At 38.4% G+C, this 12,933-nt stretch overlaps 1 long non-coding RNA gene across 1 annotated transcript; it reads right to left on the reverse strand.

Moving 5' to 3' along the window:
• Positions 1-427: 427 nt before the first annotated feature.
• Positions 428-6,561, reverse strand: LOC105879763 (uncharacterized). Its single transcript, XR_001157876.2, has 3 exons — positions 6,398-6,561; positions 2,159-2,274; positions 428-745 (listed from the first exon to the last, which is right to left on the reverse strand). It is a non-coding gene; the product is annotated as an uncharacterized LOC105879763 (long non-coding RNA).
• Positions 6,562-12,933: the final 6,372 nt, after the last annotated feature.

Here is a 12,933-nt window from a genome sequence, read left to right on the forward strand (position 1 = left end):
ATTTTTTTAAAAGGCCTTTCTAGATTCTAAGAGTCTAAAGAACCATAACAACCAAGTGGAATGTGTGAAATTTGAGTAGGGGCAAAATTTGGGAAATGTGAATATGGATTGGTTTTTAGATGAAATGAAAGAAGTATTTTTAGTTTTCTTAGGGGTGATAGTGTAGTTATGTAGGGGAACGTCCTTTTTTTTTTAGGGGATGCATGCTGAACAGTTTTGTGTGATAATGGTCACAATATCTACAATTCACTTTTTAAATGTTTTACACAAAACAATATAGATACAAATTTATATTCAAATATATGGCAAAATGTTAATAATTGTTTAACCTGAGTGGTATACAGGGGTCTTTGTCACACTATGTTTCTGAATGTTTAGAAATTTGGTAACAAAAAGTTGGGGACATTTTCTTTTAAAAGCTGTTTATAAATGTTTATTAAACTTTTGCTCAGAAGCTTTATATTTTGGGACTGGGTGCAGTGGCTCATACCTATAATCCCAGCACTTTGGGAGGCTAAGGCAAGAGCCCAACACCAGCTTGGGCAACATAGTGAGACCTTGTCTCTACCAAAAAATTTTAAAAATTAAAAAAGTTAGTTCGGCGTGTTCATGCATGCCTGTAGTCCCAGCTTCTTGAGAGGCTGAGGCAGGAGGATCACTTGAGCCCAGGAGTTTGAGGTTGCTGTGAGCTATAATTGCACACTGCTGCCTGCACTCCAGCATGGATGACAGAGGAAGATTGTCTCTAAAAAAAAAAAAAAAAAAAATTTACATTTTGGCTTTAAAATGCTCTCTATGCATAGAACTTACTAAAGCTATTTGTAGCAACTCAGATTTATGACAAGATAATTACCATCTTATGGAAAATAGGTTAAATAAATTTCCAGTTAGAAAGCTCGCAGGGAAAAAAGTGATGTTCTTCTATGAATCAGTGGGAAATTACTGCCCTCTAATTGAAGAAAGCTTAAGTTGGTGGAATGGGGATTTTTGTTCTCAGCAAGTCAGATTTTCATTTCTTGATTTTGCAAACAGAAAGGATAAAAGTGAAACTCTGAATATAATAAATAGAAACTTATGGATAAGTAAAAGAAGGCAGGCATAAAAATTTTTCCCTAAACCCCACCCCCCACATCCTATGACCAGTAGCAGAAGGAAACTTCAAGAAATGTGTGTTATCAAGTTTGACTGAAGTTGCAAATCTACAGCAGCCATTTCATATTGGCATACAAGAGAACGTCAGAGAGAATTAAGGAGTAGCATTCTAGTCAGTCCAGAGGCAAGAACAGGATTAGCCAGCCGTAGAATAAAAAATATTGTTATATAATTTGCCTTTCAGAAATTTTTAAAAATATGATTACTCAATACCTATTTCTATTTGTGTTAAAATAATACTTAATAATTTAAAGTTTTTATGAAAATACCAAAGAATGTTTTTTAATTTTTACTTGGAAAATATACAGTTAAAATCTACAATGGAATTTATATAGAAAATTATAATTTGAGCGCATTGTGGATGTCAGCCAAGATATCTGCTACCACCTAGTGGACCATAACTGAATTGCAGAAACAGCCTGAGTGGGGCGAGTGGTTTGTCAACATCTAGCTCACAGAAATTCCGTCTAAATTTTCTATTCCAGGATCTCTATTTATTGTACTGATGTATAAAAATTTAACTTCTCCCATTATGGTTACCAAATATATATCCAGTTTATTGCACATTATGAACTACAAACTCAAATGATTTTAGCTTTCTCCTGTGACTGCCTTTGACAAGGCTTTGTTGAATCTCTCTTCCCATTCCTTACCAACATTTTGGGTAGAATGTATGTCTTTCCAGTAACTGTCACATATTAAAAAGTCTGGTTTAAAACTTGAATTTCAATTCCAGCTTAAGGCTCACACTCTCTCCTTCCCCTCGTCCTCTTCTGGGTCTGGAAAATGGAAGTGAACACGTGTCCCTAATTTATCTGGCCCCTTTTATAGTCCTCTCTTGGCTGCCTTCGCTTCTCTGGCTAAGATCACAGGTGTTGATGCCAAATGGGTGATAAATATCAAGTAGCATACACAGCTGCTGGCCATCCACAGAGACAGGTCATTGCCTCTACCCTGCCTATGTAGGCAAAGAGTCAGAAACATAAAGAAAGACCCACTTACTTACTCAAGTTCACATCAGCTGCAGAGTGAGCCTGAGTCCTCAGGTCTCCTGATTTGTTGGCCCCAATGCCCTTTCTGAATAGTTTTTGTGGTAAATATGTATAGCTCACATTAGTAAAGCTAATAGGAAAAATAGAATAATGTTACTTGAAACCACCACAGATTATTATTTAGCTCTTATATAAAAAAGACATAACTAAACACTACTAGCCTAGACAATTGATATAAAAAGCATTATCCCAATAATGTATGTTATTAGTGTATATTATTAGTAACTGAACCAATATATATAATTCTAGAAAGATTTTTTTAAAAAATAACTCGTAATTCTATATGGCATTCCCTCCTAAAAAGAACCAGAAAAATGATTGATTGCAGAGCCATGGTAGGAAATACATGAGCTGAATCTATGACATCTTGTTATGCCAAAAAACAAAGAAGTATCAAAGTCTACTGTAATTATATCAAAAAGATAAAGATCCAACTTAAAGGGGCTTCCATAAGCCTAAAATGGACAATATGAGCATCAATAAAAGAACAGTGACTGTAATTGATTGAAACATTGTAAATATATAAAAATCCATGAGTTAATAATACCACCTTTCCAAAGCCCCACCAAAAAAAAAAAAAAAAAAGAATTAATAAAACCCCTGAATTATCACCACTGGATATTTCCAGGGCACTACCTCATTAGCCATTAATTGATAAATTAAGAGAAAGAGTTAAACATTTATCTTGCCTTTTCCTGTATGAATTGTATTTGGGATAATCAGTTGATGATAGAAAATTCTTCTTTATAGATGAATTCAGTTATTAATATATAATATTTAGTAGTGTAAAATAATAATATATGGTTATATAAATATGTCAAAACTAAATTGTGCACTTAAATGTGTGCATTTTATTGTATGTTAAGAATACCTCAAAAAAACTGTTAAAATATAAATAAACGAACTAAATAACAACAACCACAAATAGCAAAAGTAATGCCAGGATTAGAAACATCACCATGTTGCTACACCAAATAAAATAATGGGTGAAGGCTATAACATTGATGCTAAAACCATTATATAAAAGGGTGATGGTGAACTTTGTGAACTTTATAATGGAGGATCGGGCTGAATAAACCTACTGAATAATATCCACTCACTCGAGATATTAATTATGGTGGGACAAGACATTAAATGTTTCGTGTTGTATTGCAATGGAAGTATATAACATCCCCATGAAGTATTATTGCCTAAAACATTAAACATGAATTAAATCAAGCCTCTAAGTACAAATAGCAATTTACAGAAACATGGAATATTGTTAATAAAAAGAAAGGAAAAGAACAAGTTAAATGACATCATGAAGATGCAAGCAGCCAAATCCAGGATATGGAATATCATTTGAATTAAATAACTTGGTTTTTCTAGTAAATCAATGAGGGAAAGAGGAAAGGTTGTGGATACTATTATAAGAGATCTAAGATAATCATGATGCAATAAAAATTAGTCATTAATGGCTAAATCAAAAAATAAAAAGGCCATTCCACCTTGAAAGTAAGAAATCTTCTACTAAATAATCTTGAATGAAAGGGAAAATATAAACTATTTTCCCTGAGATTATTATTAAATTCACAAAAAACAAGACCGCAAACCTATATATTTGAATCAATAGGATTCATTTAAAAGTGATCTGAGGAAAATTCATAGTCTTAAACACAGCAATAAAAATTAAAAAATGAAAGTAAGTGCATTAAATTCTCAGCTCAGCAAGCTAGAAAAATAAATAGAAAGTAACCAAAAGAAAAGGAAATAATAAAAATCTTTATTCTCTGAAAAACTAAAAAAAAGATAAATCAAATAAAATAATAAATGACAAAGGAAATAACCATTGAAACAGAGAAAATAGTTTTTAAAACCCTTAGTGACTACTTCGTACATCAGTATGCAAATATATTTGAAACATTAGATGAAATGGATAATTTTCTACTAAAATACAGTTTGTCAAAATTGACTCCAGTAAAGATAAAAAACTTAAATAGAACATACCCGAGTAAGAAATAAAGTTATCAAAGAACTACCCACAAAAAAGCACCAGGTTCAGTTTCAAAGAAAAAATCTATCATATCTTCCAAGACCAGATAGTCCTAATACAACATAAATTGTCCTAGAGAAGAGAAAACACCTAAAGTTATAAGTTTGATCCCTAAATTCAACAAAGATGTTGCAAAGAAAATGACAGAACAGTATCACATGCATTGCACAAAAATGCTAAAACAAAATATTAGTAAACAGGATCCAATACCACTTTAAGAATACACTGGATCCAATGAGATTTATTCTAGGAATGCAAAGGTGGTTCACTATTAGAAAATCAATTACTAGAATGCACCATAATAATAGATCTAAGTGGAAAAACCATATGATGATCTCTGTGAATGCTGAAAAACATATGACAAAACCCAAAACTTATTTCTGATGTCAAAAAAAGCACTCAAGAATATAGGAATAATAAACATTCTTAAAGCAATAAAATATATGCATTTAGTCCTAAAGCTAGCATTTTATAAATGACATAATAATATATCTTCAAAATCTTGGCGAAACAAAGTAAAACTAACAAAGCAATAAAAAAATCTGAAGTTAGCAAGATATAAAACATACAAAAATCAATTGCCTTTAGATACACTCACAGGAACCAGTTAAAGTAGAGGAGAAAGTCCTATTTATAACAGCAACCAAAAATAGATAAATTCTAAGAAATAAACTTAACAAGCAATGTGCAAAATCAATATAAGGAAGATTTTTTAAAGATTTTTAAAGATTCCTAAAATGCCAAAAAATAGACTTGAACAAATGGAAAGACAGTTTATGTTCTTGAATAGGATCACTCACATTTAAAAGGTGTCTGTTCTTCCCAAGTTAATTTGTAAATTAAATAAGATTATCCACAAATATACGAATAAGCTTTTTTGGAACCAGATAAGTTGATACTAAAATTATATGAAAAAATAAATGTGCAAGAATAGCTTTTTTAAGAATCTGAAAAAGAAAAGCTATTAGAAAAGAATACCTTACCAGCTATTGAAATATATCAAAATCTCATATCATATATCATAAAGTAATAAAATTTTAGTATTGGCACATGAACAGACAGATCTGGGTGAAAGAATACAAAGTCCAGATTAAGCCTAAGCATATATGGAAATTTAGAATATAATACAAAAAAATTCTTATGACATCTAAAAAAAAATCACTGGTACAAATAGGACCAGTTCATATATGGAATGAAAACAACTTGATAGCCATTTTGAAAAAGGTAAAATTGGATCCATACCTCAAACTACACACAAGAATAAACTCCCAATGGATCAGAGATCTAAATATTTTTTTTAAATGAGCTCTTTTGCTACGACAAGGGGCCTGGTCGTCATCTGTGGCATATGTACCTTGCTCTGTAAACCTATATATATCTTGTTCTTGCTCTGTAATCCTACCTTGCTCCCCCTTAATAAATTTCACCTCGTGCTTGCCTTAAAAAAAAAGAAACTAAACCATATAAATACTAGAAGTGATGGTGAATGTATTTATAACCTGAGGAAAGACTTTCTAACTAAGACTCCACGTCTAGATTCAATAAAAGAAAAACTAATACATTTAACTACATAAAAATAAAAAATCATCATATCACACACACACACACACACACAAACCACCCAAAGCAAAGCCAATGTCAAATCACTGAGAGAAAAATATTTGCAACGTGTATCACAGATCATGAGCAATATCCCTAATATATAAATTATTTCTAGAAATCAAAGGAAACAAAGACCAAAAACCCAACATAAAAATGAGTGCAAGACTTGCACACACCAGTACATGAGATAAGAACAAAGCTGTGAAGATGACAGGCTCTGTCCTGACAGTTACAAGCAGAGTTTCAGAGACCACCACCTCTCTTTCAATAAAAAGTTAAATAAGAGCAAGCAGCAAATGTAAAACACATTCTTAGCTCGAGAGCTATTTAAAAGAAAAAACAGGCATCGAGGCTAGATTTGGCTACAGGGCTGTAGTCTGCTGACCTCTGGGCTAGATGTGTTCTCTAAACTCCCTTCCAGATCCCTGTCTCTGTGTGTTGAATAAACTGCTGTTGATTCCCTATGGAGCTAACAGTAGGACTAGGGTTATACTCCACTTTCACTTTCTGGCCCCTTCTTCTAAAGCCTAAAGCAATTTCTCAAGCTTTATTTACTTACATCCCCGTTAGATAAGAATTAAAAATATTTCACATCTTCTAAACAGCTTTGTTCTTCCAAATATATATGTGAGTTTTCAAATTTTACCACAGCCTTCTCTCCCCACTCCCTTCACCGCAAAGAGATTTGCAGAATTGTCCTCTTGTGTCTGAGAATCACTCACTGCCCTCAGTTGCTTAAACTTGAAAATTCCTGTGTAGGAATTTTCCTGTCTAGCCTCCAAAATTCCTGTCTTTGGAAAGCCCCCAAAAACCTCACTTCTCTTTTCTGCTGTAAAAGAACATCAGTTTTCCACTAACTCTGCCCTATGAGGATAGCTAACTTACTCATGCAACAGCGACTTCCGGATACTCCCTCTCCTTGTCTTTCTCTTAGTCCTTTCTTCCACGGGGTCAGAATCCAGAGTCCCAGCCACAACATGGATCTGTGCATTTGTCCTCCCCAACCACCCTTGATCACCTAAGACCACGAGACACCAATCAGCTTGATGACCATATAGCTGGTTCTAGCAGCTATGAGACTAAAACGTTGGGAATTCACACTTACGATCAGTCCGTGCAAAATGTCTGTAAATTGTACAGAAGGACAGAAAGAAGCTGGCTGCTTTTAGACCCATACTTGGTGATGAGCATCTTAAAACTATGCCTAGAAGCAGATGCCCGTCTCCATAAAGAAGTCGTTCACTGTTAGGGAGCCCTCTGGGCAGGCACATTGGGTGCCCACAGTGGGCCAGGGCCCTGCTGCATTTGGCCACATCATCTCTCCCCTGAGCCTGTCCAGCGTGTGAAGTCAGCGGAGGAACCCAGGATCCCACATGCCTGGACGTAGCTTGAGGCTACTTCCTCTTCAGGACTTTGCTACCACCCTCCTTTGCTCCAGGCCTCAGAGATCTATGCCCCTTCCATCACTTCCCTTCCCCTTAGCGTGACAATATTTTCAAGTCTCACTTTGATTTCAGGCAGACGCCTTGTGTACACTCTCCTCATTCTAGAATTTCATCTCTTAAAAACAGAAATCAGAAAGCCTTGCAGACTTCCACTTTCTGACATTTAACGTCCCTCTCTTGAGACAGACTGACCACTAGCTTGAATGGGGGAAATGTATATGTGTTATTTTCATAATCAGAGAAATGACGTTATTTAAAAACTTGGAAGCATTTATTGAAGTTTTAATTCGTATACTAGGTATATTCTATATTTCGGTAGAGTGGTTTTCAAAAAAACAAGACCAGGGAATCTTCAACAATGAAAATAATAAAGAAAAGAAACATCTCCTGAGATCATCTCAGTCTCTGGTTGGGCTTCGTTGCTCACCAAAGAAATCCTTTGTACTAATTAAATTTGGCATCTGTCCCATGGAAAATGTATTATCTTTTTTTTTAATTCTCAGATATTAATGTGCTTAATAAAAGTATTTTGCAAACCACGTGTATACTAATTACGGATTCAAAGAAGAGGCAGTATTATAATTGCACTTTCTCCCCACAACTGGCCACAGAACCAGGAAGTAACCTGGCTATGGCGGACAGGTGATGAATGTCCTGGTTCACAGACTGAGTCATCAAGAACCACTTGAGTAAAAATCTGGTCTGACTGTTTGTCTGGACTTGATCATTTCTGACTCCATCCTCTGTCTCTAGGCTCTGCTCTGTCTCTTTTTTTTTCCATGGGAAATCTAATAGCCCCAACTTCTCGCATAGGTTTGCAGGCCAGATGAGGCGCTCAGAAGGAGGAAGGGTACCGGTCCCAGCCATATATAGGGAAGAATTATGGATGTGAAGGGTAAGAGAGCCACTGTCATTGCTGAATCTGGGCCTCGCTTCACTTATAACCACTTGATTTTCTTATGTCTGAATCAGTAATTTTTACCTCCATTTGGAGTTATATAGTGGTTTATCTCGATCAGCAATGCCGTGCCTCTCCCGTCCCCTGTTTTGTTTAGGGGTTGCTGCATAAGCAGAGCAGCAGCAGATAGATGCTTCTATGATTTGTGCTGAGAACTGTAACCTGTTTAATATTCTTTTAAACCTGATCTCTAGTACTCAATATGCAGGGAAAGCCTCAAAATTACACCCTGGGTCTCTAAGGTCTAGCTGACTTTTGGATAATAGTAGTTTAACCTCCAGGATTTTAATTCTCCCCAATCTGTTCATTCATTCATTCAACTATTTATTTATTGAATGCCTGGAATGTGTAAGAAAGACATTATGCTAGGCACTGGGGATGAAATGGTGAGTAAAACAGACAGTCCCCTACCAATAAAGCTTAGATAGTTTAGATAGGGGGTGCAGGCCAAAAGCAAAAATGAACAACCAAAAAAAAAACCCAAACAGGCCCGGTGCAGTGGCTTAAGCCTGTAATCCCAGCACTTTGGGAAGCCAAGACTGGAGGATCTCTTGAGGCCAGAAGTTCGAGACTAGCCTGGGCAATATAGTGAGACCCTATCTACAAAAAATTTTAATAAAATTAGCCAGGTGTGCATGGTGGCAATTCCAATAGACAGTAAGAGCTCTGATAGAGTAAGTGCAATTACAAAGTGCCACAGGAGGACACAGCAGGAGCTCACAGACATTGAAGGTGTGGGGATGTGCCCAGGGGAAGTGACATCTCAGCTTAGGCTTTGTATTAGTTTGCTAGGGTTGCCATAACAAAGTACCATAGACTGGGTAGCTTAAACAACAGAAATTTATTTTCTCACAATTCTAGAGGCCAGAGTCTGAGATCAAGGTGTGGCAGTGGTTCCTGCCAAAGCCTCTGCCCCTGGCTCGTCATCCCATCTACTTTCTGTCTTCACGTGGTCTTTCCTCGGTGTTTTTGTCCCCTAATTTCCTCTTCTTATGAGAACACTAGCCATATTAAATAACAGTCCTCCCTGATGACCTCATTTTAACTTAATTGTCTCTTTAATGACCCTATGTCCAAATGCAGTCACATTCTGAGGTACTGGGGGTTAGAACTCCAACATATGAATTTGCAGGGGCGCAATTCAGTCCACAACAGGCCTGAAGGATCAAGAGGAACCAGCCAGGCAGATGGACACACAGGGAGGGGCTTCCCACATAAGCAAGGAAGCAAGAGAAAAAGGCACCCCAGGAGAACCCGACAGGAGCCAAGTCAGAGAGGGCTTGTGAGCCGTGTTAAAGAGTGAGAAACTGGCCGGGCGCGGTGGCTCACGCCATAATCCTAGCACTCTGGGAGGCAGAGGCGGGTGGATTGCTCGAGGTCAGGAGTTCAAAACCAGCCTGAGCAAGAGCGAGACCCCATCTCTACTATAAAGAGAAAGAAGTTAATTGGCCAACTAATATATATAGAAAAAATTAGCCAGGCATGGCGGTGCACGCCTGTGGTCCCAGCTACTCGGGAGGCTGAGGCAGGAGGATCGTTTGAGCCCAGGAGTTTGAGGTTGCTGTGAGCTAGGCTGACGCCACGGCACTCACTCTAGCCTGGGCAACAAAGCGAGACTCTGTCTCAAAAAAAAAAAAAAAAAAAAAAGAGTGAGAACCATGTTCTAAGGATAATGGAAAGCTACTGAAGGGTTCTAATTAAGGAAACAGCATAATCAGATTTGCCTTTGAGAAGAAACATGTGGCTGTTATGTGACTAATGCCACATGGTGGGAGGAGGAAGCAGGGAAAGCTATTGCTGTTATTCAGGGGAAGATGACCGTGACCCGAGCCGGGGGTGCAGGCCCGGCAGGCGGAGGCGGGGGAGGCAGTGCAACTGACTAGAGCTGGGGATTGCTGGACAAAGGGCCTGGGCGGGAGGGAGTCTTTCTGACTTAGGAAATGACAAGACCAAGGCACGGAACATGCAAAGAGGACAATCGCATGTGCAGGAGAAGATGAAGGGCTCAGTCAGAAGTAGACTATGCAACGGAGAGACCGGCTAGCATCACCCGCCAACATGTCCACCGAGGACCACGTTTTACATTAGGAAAGGAAAGAAGAAAAAAGTACCCAAGTACCCAACCTGGCTGGGTTATAATGATGAGAGTTTTCGTCTCAACTATTTCAAATATTGCCAACGAATCTGATTATGCTGTATCCAGATGTATCCTTTTATCCTGTTTGACTTTTTTCATCTCTCTTTGCATGTCTAGATCTTTCACAATGCAGGTGAAGACACAAGATGTAAGGATGGTTGCTAGAGTCGCTAAGACATCTGGAAATGAAAACATGACTAGTTTCCATTTATGGAATACTAACTTCATATACCCCAGGCACTGAGCTAAATACTCCACATACATGTTCCATTTAGTTCTCACAAGCCTAGGAGGTAATCATTATCTCCATTCTACAGACAAGGAAACTGATGCTCAGAGAGGTGAATTAACTTGCCCAGGGTCACACAGCTGGACAGACTCTGGAACTCCACTGTCTCACTCCAAAGCCCAGGCTATTAACCACTATGCCTCCCCTATCTCCAGCAAGTCCTCCTTTGAGAAGTGGGATGAATTAAAACCCATTCCCTAAAAGCCTTATCATCCTTTTCATGCATTTTTACTGAAAAATAGTTAAGTATTCTTAGTAAAAACATTCCACAAACTTGAGCTCCATTTTAGAAGGCAGTGTGAATAATGCTCCTGGAACTGCAACCTAGAGACCCGTGACTGTGCTGGCTTGACTCAAACTGCCAGGCCGTAGGCTTAAGTTCCGGCTCATCTCCATAAAGAGTAAGATCACTCCAAGAAGGGGGTGATGAAATTTTGGGTGGAGCAGTACCTGTTAAAACAGCAAGGAAGGGCAAATTTCAATGATCTTCTGAAATCGTAACTGCCAGTATGTTTGAGTAATTCCTGGCAATATTGCCCCTGGGTTTCTGTGCAATGAGTTTTTAAGTTGGAGCTTTCTTGCATCTCAGAAGTATTATGCCGAGACCTCATTTGTTGAGTCTAATGTAAAATTTAAGTTGCTAATTGTACGTTTTGTGGTGGCAGAAGAAGAGTAATGAGGCCAAATAGATGCTAAGAAACAGCTGTAGCGTTTATTGAGAGCGCGCCTGGGTGAGGTTCAAGGGTCCCAGAACAGGGGCCCCAGAAGTTCTGCCGCCCAGGACTGCAAGTTAGCTTTTATACTGCGGGGCTAGCTGTTGCTGTTGTCTGTCTCCGGGGGTCAGGGCAGGATGTTTGGCACCCCAGGTATCTTCCTGCTTTGCCTTGGTGGTGGTTCCGGGCTGAGATGTTCCGTTGGTAACAGGATGCAGTTAGGGCAGCTGTTGTGCAAGGTCTGCAGGCTTTGCAAAGCTGTGAGGATGGGGGATGAGGGGAGGGGAGACCCGGCCACCAGCCTTACACTAATACTCTATTCAGTCTTTAGAAGTCCCCCTGCAAGAATGTAGTTTCTAAGTATACAGACTGCCGAGCAACTCATTTATAAGGACAGATTAGATAAGTGACTGATCAAATTGTCAAAGTATCTGGACCATCCTTTGTCCAGCGGTGCAGAGATATTGGAGCACAGCTAGTCATCAGAGAATATAATCTCAAACCCTTGGATGCCCCTTTGTGTTTCCTATATTTTGGATTCTTAAGACCATTTAAACTGATAGCTAAGTCTAGTCTCAGTCCTCTGATTAATAAGCACTGTGAACCCAAATTGATCCTCGGCTTCCTCAACTGCAAAATGGAAAAATTTGGCCAAGACATGCTTACCCAATGACTTGCAAGGCCCCCAGAAGTCTATGTTGGCCAGTTGCCCCCTTCTCTCGATGACAAAGTCATGAGATCTACGAAATCGCTCACATATTTGCAGGGCAGCTGCTGTGTTTGATAACCTAGGAGATGCGATGGGTAATGGCCAAGATAACAGTCTCTGCCATGGAAGAGATTTCAATCAGATCATAAAGAAGATAAACAGAGTATATGCATATAATAAATAAGGTACCAGGAATATGTAGTGCAAACCAAGAGCTAGGGAGACTCACAGACAGCTCTGGGTGGTGTGGGTTTTGAAAGCAGTGCTGAATGTAGATTGACGGAAATGGAAGGGGTGACATTCCCTTCAAGGGGCACTGCATGAGCTCCAGGGAGATGGGGGTGAGAAGGAGAATGAAGAAGAGCTGCAAGGGACGCTAAGAAGACCCATCTAGAGAGGAACGCAGAGAGAAGCTGATTCAAGAAGATATTTGAGTGTTCGAATGCCAGTCTTAAAATTTTAGAATGGATTTGATAGGTGACAGGAAGTATCCAAGTTATGGAGAAATATTTTTTTAAGTGCATGAGAGAGAGTTTGGATTTGAGGAGAAACTAAAAGAGTGGAACCCAGCCAGGAAGTGCCAGTAATAAGCCAATAAGGGGGCGACGAAATTTTGGGTGGAGCAGTACCTGTTAAAACAGCAAGGAAGGGCAAATTTCAACGATCTTCTGAAATCATAACTGCCAGTATGTTTGAGTAATTCCTGGCAATATTGCCCCTGGGTTTCTGTGCAATGAGCTTTTAAGTTGAAACTTTCTTACATCTCACAAGTATTATACTAAGACCTCATTTGTTGAATCTAATGTAAAATTTAAGTTGTTAATACTCTATTTTAGTCTTTAGA

Source organism: Microcebus murinus, chromosome 1 (assembly GCF_040939455.1).
Source record: "Microcebus murinus isolate Inina chromosome 1, M.murinus_Inina_mat1.0, whole genome shotgun sequence".
Classification (NCBI taxonomy): domain Eukaryota; kingdom Metazoa; phylum Chordata; class Mammalia; order Primates; family Cheirogaleidae; genus Microcebus; species Microcebus murinus.